The following is a 13,954-nucleotide window of genomic DNA, read 5'->3' as shown; positions in this document are numbered from 1 at the left end:
TTTTAATAGACGATAACTGTTTAAATTATTATATATACGAGGGTTGATGAAAGTTTGAGTACAGGGTGATTCACATGAAAATTATTGTCTTTTGAAATTCGAAACATGTTTTAGTTAAATAGTATCTTTTACTAAAAAGTTTACATAAAAGTACATTTGCAAATATTTAAAAAATATATAACTTTGTTTACTTTCCGGGCATAGAACAACGACGTGGATTTTTTTTACGTTAGGAGACAGACGAGCTGGTTTGAAACCTCGCAGTCTTGTTCATAATTTTGAATAATTTAATTATAGTTATAACACGTCATTTGAATGGATAAAAGATTTATTTAATATCAAATTGTATAACGTAAGTTGCTTACGTCACAATGAGTTACGTCAAAAACGTATTACTCCGCTTGACCTTAAATTTTCAAAATATGCTCAGTGTGAAGCCAAAAAAATTGCTTTAATATTGTCTACATTGAAATTGAATTATAAGGAATGAAGCTTATTTTAACCTAGGTTATATGATATAACATAACTTGGGGCAGTTTATGATTTTTTATAAACCGCTTTCTGGTTTTTAAAGCGTAAATAAATGGACTTGTCCTTTTTTTTAAATGTTACTATACAGGTTTACTCGATATTTATATCTAAGAACAAAAATATAAATTTCTTAATGAGCATGTGATGGTAAAAGAGAGAGAGAGAGAGAGAGAGAGAGAGAGAGAGAGAGTAACATAATAATGAAACTATTTGTAATGAACTTCGTTTGTTCATCTGTGTCATCTCTAAAATGAATATTGGTAAACTTTTGTTGAGCCAGTTACTTAATTTTTTCTCTTTGGAAATATTCTTATCCAAGAGATAAAAGAAAATATACGGATCTTTAACTTATTGTAGAATATATTTCAATGTTTTCTTTGACTATTGATTCGCCAAATGTGTCTTTAAATTGTGCACACTGTAAGATTATGCAGGGTAAGCATACGAGCTATGAGATTTGTTCATTTGAATCTAAATGTCTTAATGTATTATGTACATTCATTTACATTAATATAATTATTATGATCGTATATTAGAATATTTCCTTCGAAGAACATAAACTATTTATAATCAAACGAAAAGCCATGCAAATATTGTACACTCTATATTTACTTAAAAGTGAATGTATTAATGTTCCTTTTGTTTTTATATACATTTTATAAACCATATTGCGATTTTTGTTCATATGTATAATTTTCATGATATCATGTAATTGTTTTTCATAATCTCAGACGAATAATTTAATATTAAGTGTTCTTATCAATGAATATAACACATATTTTCTCTCCATATGTATGTCAACTGCTTTTTATACCATCTGAATTAATATCATCAATTGATAGATAACATTCCTTTTTGGAAGATTAATTTGTGAAAATTGAAATGATACAAGTGAAATTAAATCTATTGATTAAAAAAATCTTATAAACAGTACACATCTGTAAATACGGATGAAAATACTGATTTTTTGAAATTCAAGAGGTTTAATCGGGTGCCTAGAATGAATAAGCATCCCTGGCGACCAATCCCACACACGTGAGCTCTATGTTTTGATCAGATTGACGGAAAAATCTGTAGGAAATTTAGAATAGGCTTATTTACTGAAGCGGTCCTAAAACAAACATTGAAACTGCTGACTTTAAACGAGGTTGTTGAAAAATATGGAATCAAAATTTCCTAGCAAAATTCAGTAATGATTTAATTGCAACTTTTTTGATCATTGCAAATTATTAAAGATAAATAAAAAGGGGGAAAGGGTTTCAAAAATTCTTAAAGTAACGCTGCATGTCTATCTTAAGAATAAAATCAAACATACAATTAAAATCGCAGAGTTACATAGAAAACACATCGAAAAGCACAAATTCAAATATAAAAAGTTTAGGTCTGGGTATGGGAGAGGGCTAATGCAAACAATATGTCTCTCGCCAAATCATCTGTAATTGTTTCTAAATTGTATATTGATTTGAATTATCATAGGAATCAGTGTAATCTTTTCAAGAGTTATATCAAACTTTCAAATTACAAATCTTTTTTTCCGCCTAAGTGTGCGGTTTTGACATAGGTAGAGTAATTTTACTGAAAAATTATCATTTTGGTATAGAAAAAAGGCACCTATTTAAGCAAAGATGTTTGAATATGTTATTTATCCGTAATTTTCAGTCTAGTAGGACTACTAGGTCGACACAGAGGACTTTCAAAAAGTCATAATATGTAGCTTATAATTTCCTAAATGTATTTTCCAAAGAGTATCTACATTTTCAAATTGATATTACAAATTTGGCCCGATTTTCAAAAATTTAAATATAGGTTAGCTACATGTGAAAACATTGAACTTTTAATTAATAAATCATTTGATATAAAAATCAACTATATAAGGTATCAGTAATACTCAGTAGCTAGAGGCTTTTCAAAAAAGATTTTTCTACTTTTGCATTGATAAGTACTCGCAATAGTAGGTTACATTTCTTCATGCATAATAATTTTGTTTACAAATATTAAAGGCAGATCAAACAAAATGCATGTAGATATTATATTTAATGCACACTATAGCAATTATGTTATAGGTATACATTTTGCATTAAAAATGACCAATGTTCATTTCTTAAGTCTTTTTTTTTTAGTAAAATATCTATAGATGAAACAGGTGTGTCAGATCCTGTGATATCTTTTTTCAAGTTCACTTGAAATGATAACTATTGTTGATTGATAATATGTCGTCAATATCTAAATGTCGAGTTGAAGGCCATAACTATTTGAATAAATTATACTTTACATGAACAAAAAATAGGTCTGACAATAATACGTTAACATTGGTACCGATGAGAATTTCAATAGAATGTTGGGAGACTTAACTCCCTATAACTACGTAGATGTTGTCAATCAGAAACCCAAGTATATTTTTATATCAACTTCAGAGTACAATCAGAATGATTTTTAAAAAAAATTATTTTGCTGATGACCAGTTATAAGGTAATGAAATTTATTTGCTTCATTTTCATGAATTCTGCTATGTATCAGTGTTTGTAAGCATTTCTATGGAGTAATTTTTAAATTTAGTATAGGTATGGTTATTCAAATTCAATTAAATTGTTGTAAATATGGGAAAAAATATTTAAAACTGACGCATGATTTTAGAGATTTTTCACTTTTAAAAGGGAGTATGGGTATAAGCTGGATTACCATTTGCAGAAAAAAAAATACCTGTTCCTCCAATATACAATGAAAAAAATGAGCCTGGCAAATAAAAACAATATCGTTACGTGCTTTGTCAGCTGCAATCGGTATATAACTGCTTTACCCCTCCTTGTTTATTAAAGGCAGAAAGATTTATGGTTTTAAATTTCCCCTCAATAGCTGAATTCAAGATTTCAACATTCATTTGATACTTTAAATTAAATCAATTCTGTCTAATTATCAAGATCTTATAATGTTTGGCCCATACAGTATTGTCTGCGTAGTAGACTACAGAATTCAAAATAATATTTAAAAATTTTGACCACACTTGAATAACCAAGGTTTAAACCTTGTACATGTGTAAAATTAGTTGCAGGACTATAGTTGTAGGTGATAAAGAACATGAACACACTCGAGAATTATTTTTCAATTGTTCGAGAAATTAAAGTCCAGGCTTATTGATATAGCTGCCTTTTCAATACATATGGAACTTGTTTTACTTACCTTGCCATTGGTCATTTGCAAAATTATTTTATATTGAAAAAACATTCAGATTGTACACACAATTACTCTGAAGTTTAAATAAAAAAAATGCTTGAGTTTCTGATTGACAATGTCAATGTCGTTTTTGGAGACCAGGTCTTCAATCTTTTGGAATTCCCATGGGTATCAATTGCGCCCCGTTATTAGCAGACCTATTTTGTACTCACATGAAGCAGAATGATAATTTCCATTCTTATGTCGATACGATATATCCTGGTGAGCTTGATAAAAGATACACAGAGTGTGACACATCTGTTTTGTATTTGGATATTTTACTTGAAAAAGACATTAATGGTAATCTAACAACCAAGCTCTGTGATAAACGTGATGACTCTAAGTAACTTTTATATCGTCAACTACCCTTACTTATGCAGCAATATACCACCACCTGCAAACGGAGGTTATATATCTCAGTTGATTTGATACACAGGAGCATGCTCTACGTATGAACAATTTCTTAAACGAGGTAAATTATTGACAAACAAGTTGATGATACAAGAATATCGGCAGTCCAGTCTCGTTTAAAGTCATCATTTCGTACGTTCTATGGTCGATACAATGACCTTGTCAGCAAATTCAATTTATCATTGAGTCAAATGCTGACTGACGTTTTTCATACTAATTGTTAGTCCATTATTTATACACTAAATTGACGACGGATTTTTCGTCATTTTCCGATCATGACAAGGAGCACACGGCGGGTGTGACCGGTCGGCAGGGGATTCTCACTCCTCCATGGCACCCGATCCCATCTCTGATGTTTTGGAGATCTGTGTTTGCTCTGCTTCCGTCTTGTATTGTTTTGTGGACTTTTGATCTTGAATACTGTTCCTTATATCTATATGTTTCATCCATGCACTGTGGGATTTATTTGTATTGAAAGCAACCTCTAAATAATTAGATTTTTTTTCTTGCAACGTGTTTTAATGGAACCTGTTGGCCTGCCTGTATACGTCTGAGGAACGTAAATGACATGGTAGTTAAAACCAGATTTAATAATCTTATTGAATAACCTAACGGAGGTTTTACACTTGTTCTGACTTATGTCTTCTCTACAAGCATTGCCCACCCTCTCAATAACATTTTTAACGACCACATAACTGGCATCTGCTACAGAATATTAAGAACTTTTACCTGTCAAACTGACAATTGCAGAAATCTCATCAGCTATAAGGGTTAGACGAAAAAGTCTGTCGGAGAAACGGGAACTTTTTCTGCAGAAGAGTCAATAATCATCGTTCATCATTAAGACTAAGAAAGACAGTGAAATAATCAGGGAACGATTCAACTTCAAAAGGTTATAAATGGGAGGACATGGCAGTACAGTGAATATTTACCCATAACCCAAGATGGACAAACGCTTAAAGAAAAAAACAAGGAAGAGTTCTTCCCCTGAACGTTTTCATACCTGTATCAACAAACTTGATTCCTGCTTTGACATGTTTGACACAAAACTTTTCTCCTTATTAAATGGTTGATTCACATTGTCAAAAAACATTTTTTACTTTATTGCTATATCTTACACTGTTGTTTTCTCATATGATATTTTCATCACATCAAAATCTTTTTTTTCTTTCATTTTTCAAAAACATTGTTTCATATTTTTTAATTTAACTACTCGGTATCTTTCAAAATATTTCTTTATCATTTACAGTTTAACTTCACCTTATAAACAGTGAGTTTTACTTAATGGTCAGAAATTATTTTATCACTTTTTAAATAATTTTGTAAAATACTAAGTTTAATCGTTTAGTTGTTTATTGCATCACAAGTAGTTTTTGACCTTCCCTTTCTTTTGATTTTATATATAATATGATAGTAAAGAAAATTTTCCATGGTTTGTGGTCAGATATGATTTTTAGCCAATTAATTTTCCTCCAAATATATCATTTTAAACCCAATCTACAAAATAGAGTTTATAGAACACTTAGAGTAAAGGGTGAGCCAACGATAGTTCTTACTTTTCATACGGAGAAGACCTTACTTTTTTCATCTAAAAACGTAAATGGCTAAGATTTTTTGAAAGCCATTTGCAGAAAAACATAACTTGGAAAAAATCCTCAAATGAGGAAGTACCCTACCCTCACAATTTAAGACCCAGGAACAGAGTGGTTCGATGTTTCCGAGTCTGACAATACTTTTGTTTCATTAATTTATGTATATTTTGATTCAAAAATGTTGAGAATAAACAATACTTAAATGCATTACAGTTATGCGTCCAAATTCTTACCATCTTCCTCATGTACTCATTATAAACATCGAAAGTTACTGAGCAACATAATGTACAAAGTAGCACTTAAGTTAGAAAAACACTAAATTAAGTCCCAAGAAGATAACTGTCATGGCTGCCGATGGGATAGCACTGGCACTAAGCCAACATGCCCATGATACTTTAGAAACTAACATCTGAAACATGCCCATGTTATTGAACATCGTGTGCTCATCCAGCTTTGTGTGATTGGTGGTAAAGATGAGGATACCCACCGCTATGCTGCCCACTGAAAAAAGAATTTAATCATTATAATGCTTCAAGGGTTTAAAAACTGACGAAAATATAAACTGAAGGTTTTTCCTATCTGAGTTATCTAAGATAATATGATTGTAAGACTTAACCGGTCAGCAGGGCACCTGATCCCATTTCCGATGTTTTGGAGATCCGTGTTTGCTCTGCTCCTGTTTCGTATTGTTTTATGTATTTTGATCTTGAATACTGTTCGTTATTTCCATATGTTTCAATGACAAAAGTAGTGAAGACCATACAATAGTAGGTGTTACCTGAGAGAATGCTGGTGAGGAGAGTCATGACATGGGTGAGCAGCATGTCAGCAGCGATTGAGAGGAACAGACACAGAAGAATGAGGACCACCGTCAGAAGTGCCATCCCCAGGGCCAGGATACAAAACCCCCGTGACCGGCGGATCCAGTTGTGTCCTGAAAGGAAGAGATTAGATGGTACAAAAGCCATACATGTAACAATATCAGTTTACATCTAATTACCAAATGACTTCTCAGATAAGAAAGAATCGCATGCAAACAATACACTTCAAATTGACATTAAGCAGACTAAAACGGATACAAATTTTTCCACCGCAACGTAGATCGCACGTATAATATTCTAAAAATGATAAAAGTTTAGACTGATAATTACATTTGCAAAAATAAAACTGTGATGTTATGAAAAAAGAAGTAAAAGTCGAGTGTCTAATGCAATAACATCTTATTTTAAGTTTTTACTCTTTGAATTATAATTTTCTTTTAAGATTAGTACTTTCTTGGTTTTTGATTAAAAGCTGTTTTGCAAATTACGTATAAAACAAACCGTTTGATTATATACACGTGAAGCACTGTAGTCTTGCTTTAATTTAAAGTTACATTTACAACAAACAAGTAATTGCAAACAATAAAGTTTTCACAGAATTTATAGCCAAAATCAAAATTAAAGTTTTTTCCCTCAGCGAACCTTATTTATAGAATTTAGAGTCCAATCACTATATGTAGTTTATCCCTGGAAATAAAATCTAATGCAATCTTTCTTCCAAGTTAACATCTTACCAAGTTATTCTCTGAGGTATTATTCTTAATTCAAAGAACCAATAAACATATCTAATTTTTTTCTCGAATTAGTCCGACACAGGCGCAAAAATAATTAGATTCGATTAGTTAATAGGAAAAATAACCTTTATCAATTAACTGATTTGGTAAGATAACATCCACATCCCATTGCTTCAAAGTAATTTAATTATTTTTACGATAGACACTTTTACCGCATGAAAGATAGAAAAATGAAAAAAAAATTATCTCAATCTAGGAAAAACATGCTAAAAATTGACCATCAATTTTTGTAAAAGAAAAAAAAAGGGGGGATGTTCCCAAATGAAATGTTCGAAAGCATTGACATGAGATTGTCTCAATGCTGGATACATTTTTATTGAATAACTATGTTTTATACCGTATAGCGGGTTAATTTAGCGGGGTGCTAATTTTGGCTTATTTTGGCGTTTTGATGATTGTCTGCTGAAATTTTAATTGCTAAAATTGTCTGAACTCTGCATAGAGCTTAAACCCTGCGTCCGCTAAAATGAATTACGCCAAAATTATTGGCATATTTTAGTGCAGGCAAAACGCCAAATTTTACATCCACCAAAAAACCCGCTATACGGTATTCCAATGACCTAAATAAGTTTGTTACAAAATTAAATGTTATAAATCTTCAGATGTTAAGAAGCTATTCCTTTTTACGCATGAAGTTGACACTAAAAAGATGCTTGAGTTTCTGATTGTCCATGTCTACGTGGTTTTTGGACACCAGGTCTGTCTTCCAACAATCTATTGGAATTCCAATGGGTACCAATTGCGCCCCGATATTAGCAGACCTACTTTTGTATTCACATGAAGCAGAATTTGTGCAAAATCTTATGCGTGAAAAGAAAAAAAACTTACTGTAGCCTTCAACTCGACATTTAGATATATATATCGACGACGATACGATATATCCTGGTGAGCTTGAGATAAAAGATACCTCAGAGTCTGACACATCTGTTTCATACTTGGAAAATTTACTTGAAAAAGACGTTAATGGTAATCTAACAACCAAGCTCTATGATAAACGTGATGACTTTAACTTTTCTATCGTCAACCCTTACTTATGCAGCAATATACCTTCATCACCTGCATACGGAGTTTAAATATCTCAGTTTATTTGATACGAAAAAAACATGTTTTACGTATGAACAATTTCTAAAACGAGGTAAATTACTTACAAACAATTTGATGATACAGAATATCAGCAGTTCCGTTTAAAGTCATCATTTCATAAGTTCTATGGTCGATACAATGACCTTGTCAGCAAATACAATTCATCATTGAGCCAAATGCTGACGTTTTTCATACTAATCGTTTGTCCATTATTTATATACTGAATTGACAACAGATTAATTTCCCGATCATGACAAGGAGCAAATGGCGGGTGTGACCGGTCGGCAGGGGATGCTCACTCCTCCATGGCACCTGATCCCACCTCTGATGTTATGGAGGTCCGTGTTTTCTCTGATCCTATTTTGTATTGTTTTATGGACTTTGATATTGAATACTTTTCGCTATACATGTACCATATTCTTTATTTTAAAAAAAAAATGAATAAAAGAAGAATACGATGACGTAGTCTGTTCTCTCTTTTAACATATGACAGGGATGGTGGGGTCAATGTTCTTCACATATTTGTTTGCACTTCTTTGAGATCTTTCACTCATAAGAGCTAAAAATTGCGTTTGTAAGAAAGAGAAATGCCAGACTCTGTGATATTTTTCATTTCAAGCTCACTGGGATAAATAAAGGCGATAAATGCACGAAAGTAAGTATTGTTAATTGACAAGTACGTCATCCACATATCTAAATATCTAGTTGAAGGCTACAGGAAGCACTCCTCGTGTTTATGATTTAAAATAAATTCTGCTTTAGTAGAGTACACAAAATAGGTCTACCGAAAAAGGGACGCAATTGGTATCCTGCGATAGGAATTCCGACAGAATTATTTAAAACTTGGTCTTTATTTGTCTGTATAGACATGTATCTAAAATGGAATTCTAATTTACTAAATATGGTGTTACTGTTAAAATAAGCTAATCAGATCTATGCGTATCAAATGTACACGCACTGTTTATATTGTAAATCAGAAACTCAAGCATATCTTAATAACAACTTCGGAGCATTTGTGTATACAATCAAAGTGTTTTTAAAACAAAATAATGTTGCAAATAACCCATGTAAGTAAATTTAAAATAGTAAACTGTAAAATATAAAGATACATGGTATTTATTCGTTTTTAATTTTATCAATAGAATTTAATTTTTTTTTTCTGGCTTTGTTAGAGTTAAACCTTTTGTACGCCAATTTGGTTATCACGTTTCCAACATGGTACTTCTTTATGTTCTCGGTGCTAAAGTGAGCTTGAAATCTTAGAATATAAAGGTTTTTTTCATTGTATCTCCCAAGCAAATCATATCTATATGCATGCATATAGTGTTCTGTGAAGTTTGTTTGATTATGACCCAAGGACTTACTCTTAGCCAAGAATTGGCTGATTTATTAGCAAAGGAATATGTAGAGGAACCTTTAGAATTAAGTTGATAGATCAGAATTTACTAAAAAAAAACTTTATTGTGACTTTGTGAATACTAGTAGATTGTTTAAATATCTAAAATTAGTTTTATTGCCTCGAAAATTAAAGTTCACAGTCTTTCTTTGGGTGCTTTCATATTAATATGACTCACTGTAATTTAACTTTTTTCGAGAAAAAGATATTTTCCCTATGCATCTATGTAGTTTTCGGAAACCAGGTCTTCAAAAAATCAGTCTGAATTCAGTTGAGCATTTATTCTGCTTCTTTATTGCCGATAAGTTTTATATTCTTATGAAGCAGATTTAATTAAAAACTTCTTGATAAAAGAAGAAAGCGCATGCTGTTGCTTTCATCTCAAGACGTAATCAAATATATAGACTGAATTTTTGATAATTAACAATAGTTGCTTCATTCATATGCCTTTTCGATATCTTCCAGTGAGCTCAAATAACATATATAATTAAAAGATATGGAGATATTCAAACTCATGATAAAAGGTCAATTCAAACAATACAACCAGCATTAGAGTAAATTAAACACGGATCTCTAAATCATCAGAGGTAGGGTCGGATGCCGCGGAATAAGAAGCAACCCTTGCCGACCGGTCACACATTACTCCTTGTCAGAATGGGAAATAACGAAAAATCTGATGACAATATAGTGTGTAAATAATGGTCTTACAATTGGTTTGAAAACCAGTTCGTATCAACCATTCTGTTTTATATATATATAAAAACTTTTGAAATACATTTCCTATTTTTTATTTCTCGGTTTAACATTGTCCTTTTTTGGTGCCTTACCAGCCGATAAAGCTTTATCTATTCATTAAAATAAAATTAAATAAGCTTTACTTTACACCCAGTAATTAAGTCTTCAAATGTTCAGTAAGTTTTAGAAGATTTTTTGATGAGTTAATATTTTCCCATTAATTATTCCCATTGAAAGAGTGTGTGGTCTTTCATTTGAACAGTAAACTTGAATAAGAGCACATCAGAAACTTTACTACATATCTGGGAGTTTAACTGATTATAGACATTGATGGTCATCTAACTACTTTACTACATTTGTATTTGACAAAAGGAACGACTTAACTTAACCTTTTGTCAACTTTTCACCATCATCTGCTTCTAACATTTTTGTCCCCCAGTTAATTAGGGATGTAAGGGAACGATGAAGTTTTGAACCAAGGCTACTAAAATAAGTTGAAGTTACAGGGCTTACAACATTTTTTGAAGGTAACAATGGGTACATTATATGGTTGTTTACATGTAAAATCTTACAATGGGTCATATTTTGACTGTGACTGCCAAATTTCATTCTAATTGTAAGGCCATGGTTTAAATACTAATTTTGGACAAATGGGCGTTAAATTTGATTCATGACCGCGGGCACGTTCTCAATTCTTTTTTGCAGTGTCAAAGCTAGGATGAGTGCCAACAGCTCCTCGTTATTTGCAGAGAGAATGTACACAGTGCTACTCATGCTTTTTTCTTCAGGATAAACACTAGTGATGAATAAATTGCAGCAGACATGTTTGCTGTAATTTTCACACACGCATGGATGAAAAAAGTATCTGTACAGTGTACTGCATCTTATAACTTACCTTCTGATGAAAAATCGACTGTTGATTAAAATTACACAAGCGTTTGAATCAAAATGTGTTTTTTATGCAATTATGGTTTTTATTACAGTCGAATGAGGGTCATATAATAATTTCATTCCAGAATCAGTTTGCTCAATTTACTTTCTGTACTTGTACATTTAAAAAGAAATTGTAATGTTATTTGATCGCTTGAAATGAACTTATTCTCTTTAAGATAGGGACTAAAATTTTTACACTAATTGTGAAGTTGGCTTGCCAAAAACACAGATGAGAACATTTATGTAAGCATTTCCAACTTTTAATTTTTGACAAATATGTGGTATGTTTCACATATAAAGTCCGGTTCCTTTATTCGTGTTTGCTTACACGGAATATATTTATATTTACACTTGTAATGGTTATTTCCACTATTATGTCGTTAGAAAAGTTATAGAAAAGTTAAAGTCATCACGTTTATCATAGAGCTTGGTTGTTAGATTACCATTAACGTCTTTTTAAAGTAAATTATATAAATGTAAAGCAGATGTGTCAGACTCTGTGGTATCTTTTATTTCAAGCTCACAGGTATGTCGTATCAACAAAGGAATGAAAATAAGCATTGTTAATTGTCAATACGTCGTCGATATATCTAAATGTCGAATTGAAGGCCACAGCATGTGTTTTCTTCTTTTCAGATTTTGTACAAATTCTGCTTCATATGATAACAAAAATAGGTCCTCTAATAACGGGTCGCAATTGGTACCCATGGGAATTCCAATAGATTGTTGGAAGACCTGTTCTCCAAAAACAACATAGATATTGTTTATCAGAAACTCAAGCATGTTTTTGATGTCGACTTCAGAGTACTTGTGTGTACAATCAGAATGTTTTTTTAACAAAATAATTGTGCAAATGATCAATGACACGGTAAATAAACTTTCGAGTTCCATTTTTATTGAAAAAGCAGCTGTCAATGATATCGAAAAGCCTGATCGGGACTTAAATTTATCATGGGGAATGGTTGTGTATAAAGTTGAAAAGTCCTAAGTTTTGACAAACAAGTCGATGAAACAAGAATATCAGTAGTATGGTTTAAAGTCATCATTTCGTAAGTTCTGTGGCCGATACATAAGTTCAAAAGTCCATTAAACATCACAAAATAGGAGCAGAGCAAACATAACCTCGGAAACATCAGAGGGAGATCAGGTGCCATGGAAGAATGAGCATCCCCTGCCAATCGGTCACAACAGCCGGGTGCTCCATGTCATGATCGGGCAATAACTTAAAAATCTGTCGTCAATTCAGTGTATAAATAATGGACTAACAATTTGTATGAAAAACGTCAGTCAGCATGTGACATAAAGATAAATTCTATTGCTGTCAAGAAGAATTCTTCATTGGAAGTCGAATAGCTGCAAGCTAGACAACAAGAGAAATAGATAAAGAAAGAGAGAAAAAAAATACACAAGTAATTTTTTCAAACTTTACCTTGAGTTTTGAATGGTGGGATGCAATTTTCTTCTGCGAGAAATTTGGTACAGACCCTCGTTTCCCATAGTCCAATGACAATGTGTGCAGTGAAAAGTTCTAAAGTATCAAACGAAGAGTAAAATAATTCACTGGAGGTATTGGAAAAGTTCATTGTGTTCAAAGAATACTCTGCAAGATCTTCAAATAAGAAGTTAAGTTATATTCCTTATTCCAGTTTTCGTACAACACTGATGAATTAAATTCAGAGGCTACGTCTTTAAGAGTAAACTGGAATCTTCAAACAATGAAGGATCGCCAGGATCCAAGATGGAGGGATCGTTTGTGTCTAAGTTGTTGAACTGTAGAGTAAACTCTAAATATTTCCAAGACGGGGCAAAAAATCCTGTAACAAATATGATGAGGGTGATACTGCGGAAAAGAAGCTGATACGGAGAAAAATGGTGGATTCGTAGAAGGCTTCGTTAAACTTTTCAACCACGATCCCCGTTTTTCTGGTTCTCTCGTTCATTGTGCATCAGATGTCAGAATCACACGACGACGTTTTCATGTCTGCTGGGAATCTTTGTCATATATGTATATTCTGATCAATATTTTGACAAGGTTGGCCCTGATTAAAACACACAGGACTGATGTAGCACCATCTGGGGATGACCGTTAATTATCCTTCCTTCTAATTCTAGATTTTACCGAACTGTGTTGATAAAATATGAATCCTTGAAACAGCCTCCTCTAGATATTTCTCTTTCTTTCCAAAAAGAGGAAGATTGAACATTAAATTTCAATTGTGGAGCTGTTCAGAAAAATATAAATAATGCATACTTCCCAAATTTTAATGCTTTTTTACATTGTCATTTTGATGAAAAAGTACCTAAATTAACTTTATTCTTCATGCTATATTGCATTAATGTCTTGCCATTTTCGGCTCTGTTTCTTCACAGAGGGGAAATTTTTTTTTAATATTTTCGGACTATATTCACGGAAAATGCCCTTTCGTTACAAAAAATATTAAAATTTTT

General features: G+C 32.1%; 1 pseudogene; it reads right to left on the bottom strand.

The window, feature by feature from the left end:
- Positions 1 to 6,048: 6,048 nt before the first annotated feature.
- Positions 6,049 to 13,446, bottom strand: LOC134261796 (uncharacterized; annotated as a pseudogene).
- Between the last annotated feature and the right edge of the window lie 508 nt (positions 13,447 to 13,954).

This window comes from Saccostrea cucullata, unplaced genomic scaffold (genome assembly GCF_032062105.1).
Source record: "Saccostrea cucullata isolate Sc308-1 unplaced genomic scaffold, CSIRO_AGI_Scuc_v1 ctg11886, whole genome shotgun sequence".
NCBI classification, from domain to species: Eukaryota; Metazoa; Mollusca; class Bivalvia; order Ostreida; family Ostreidae; genus Saccostrea; species Saccostrea cuccullata.
This window is presented reverse-complemented; position numbering and strand designations above follow the sequence as displayed.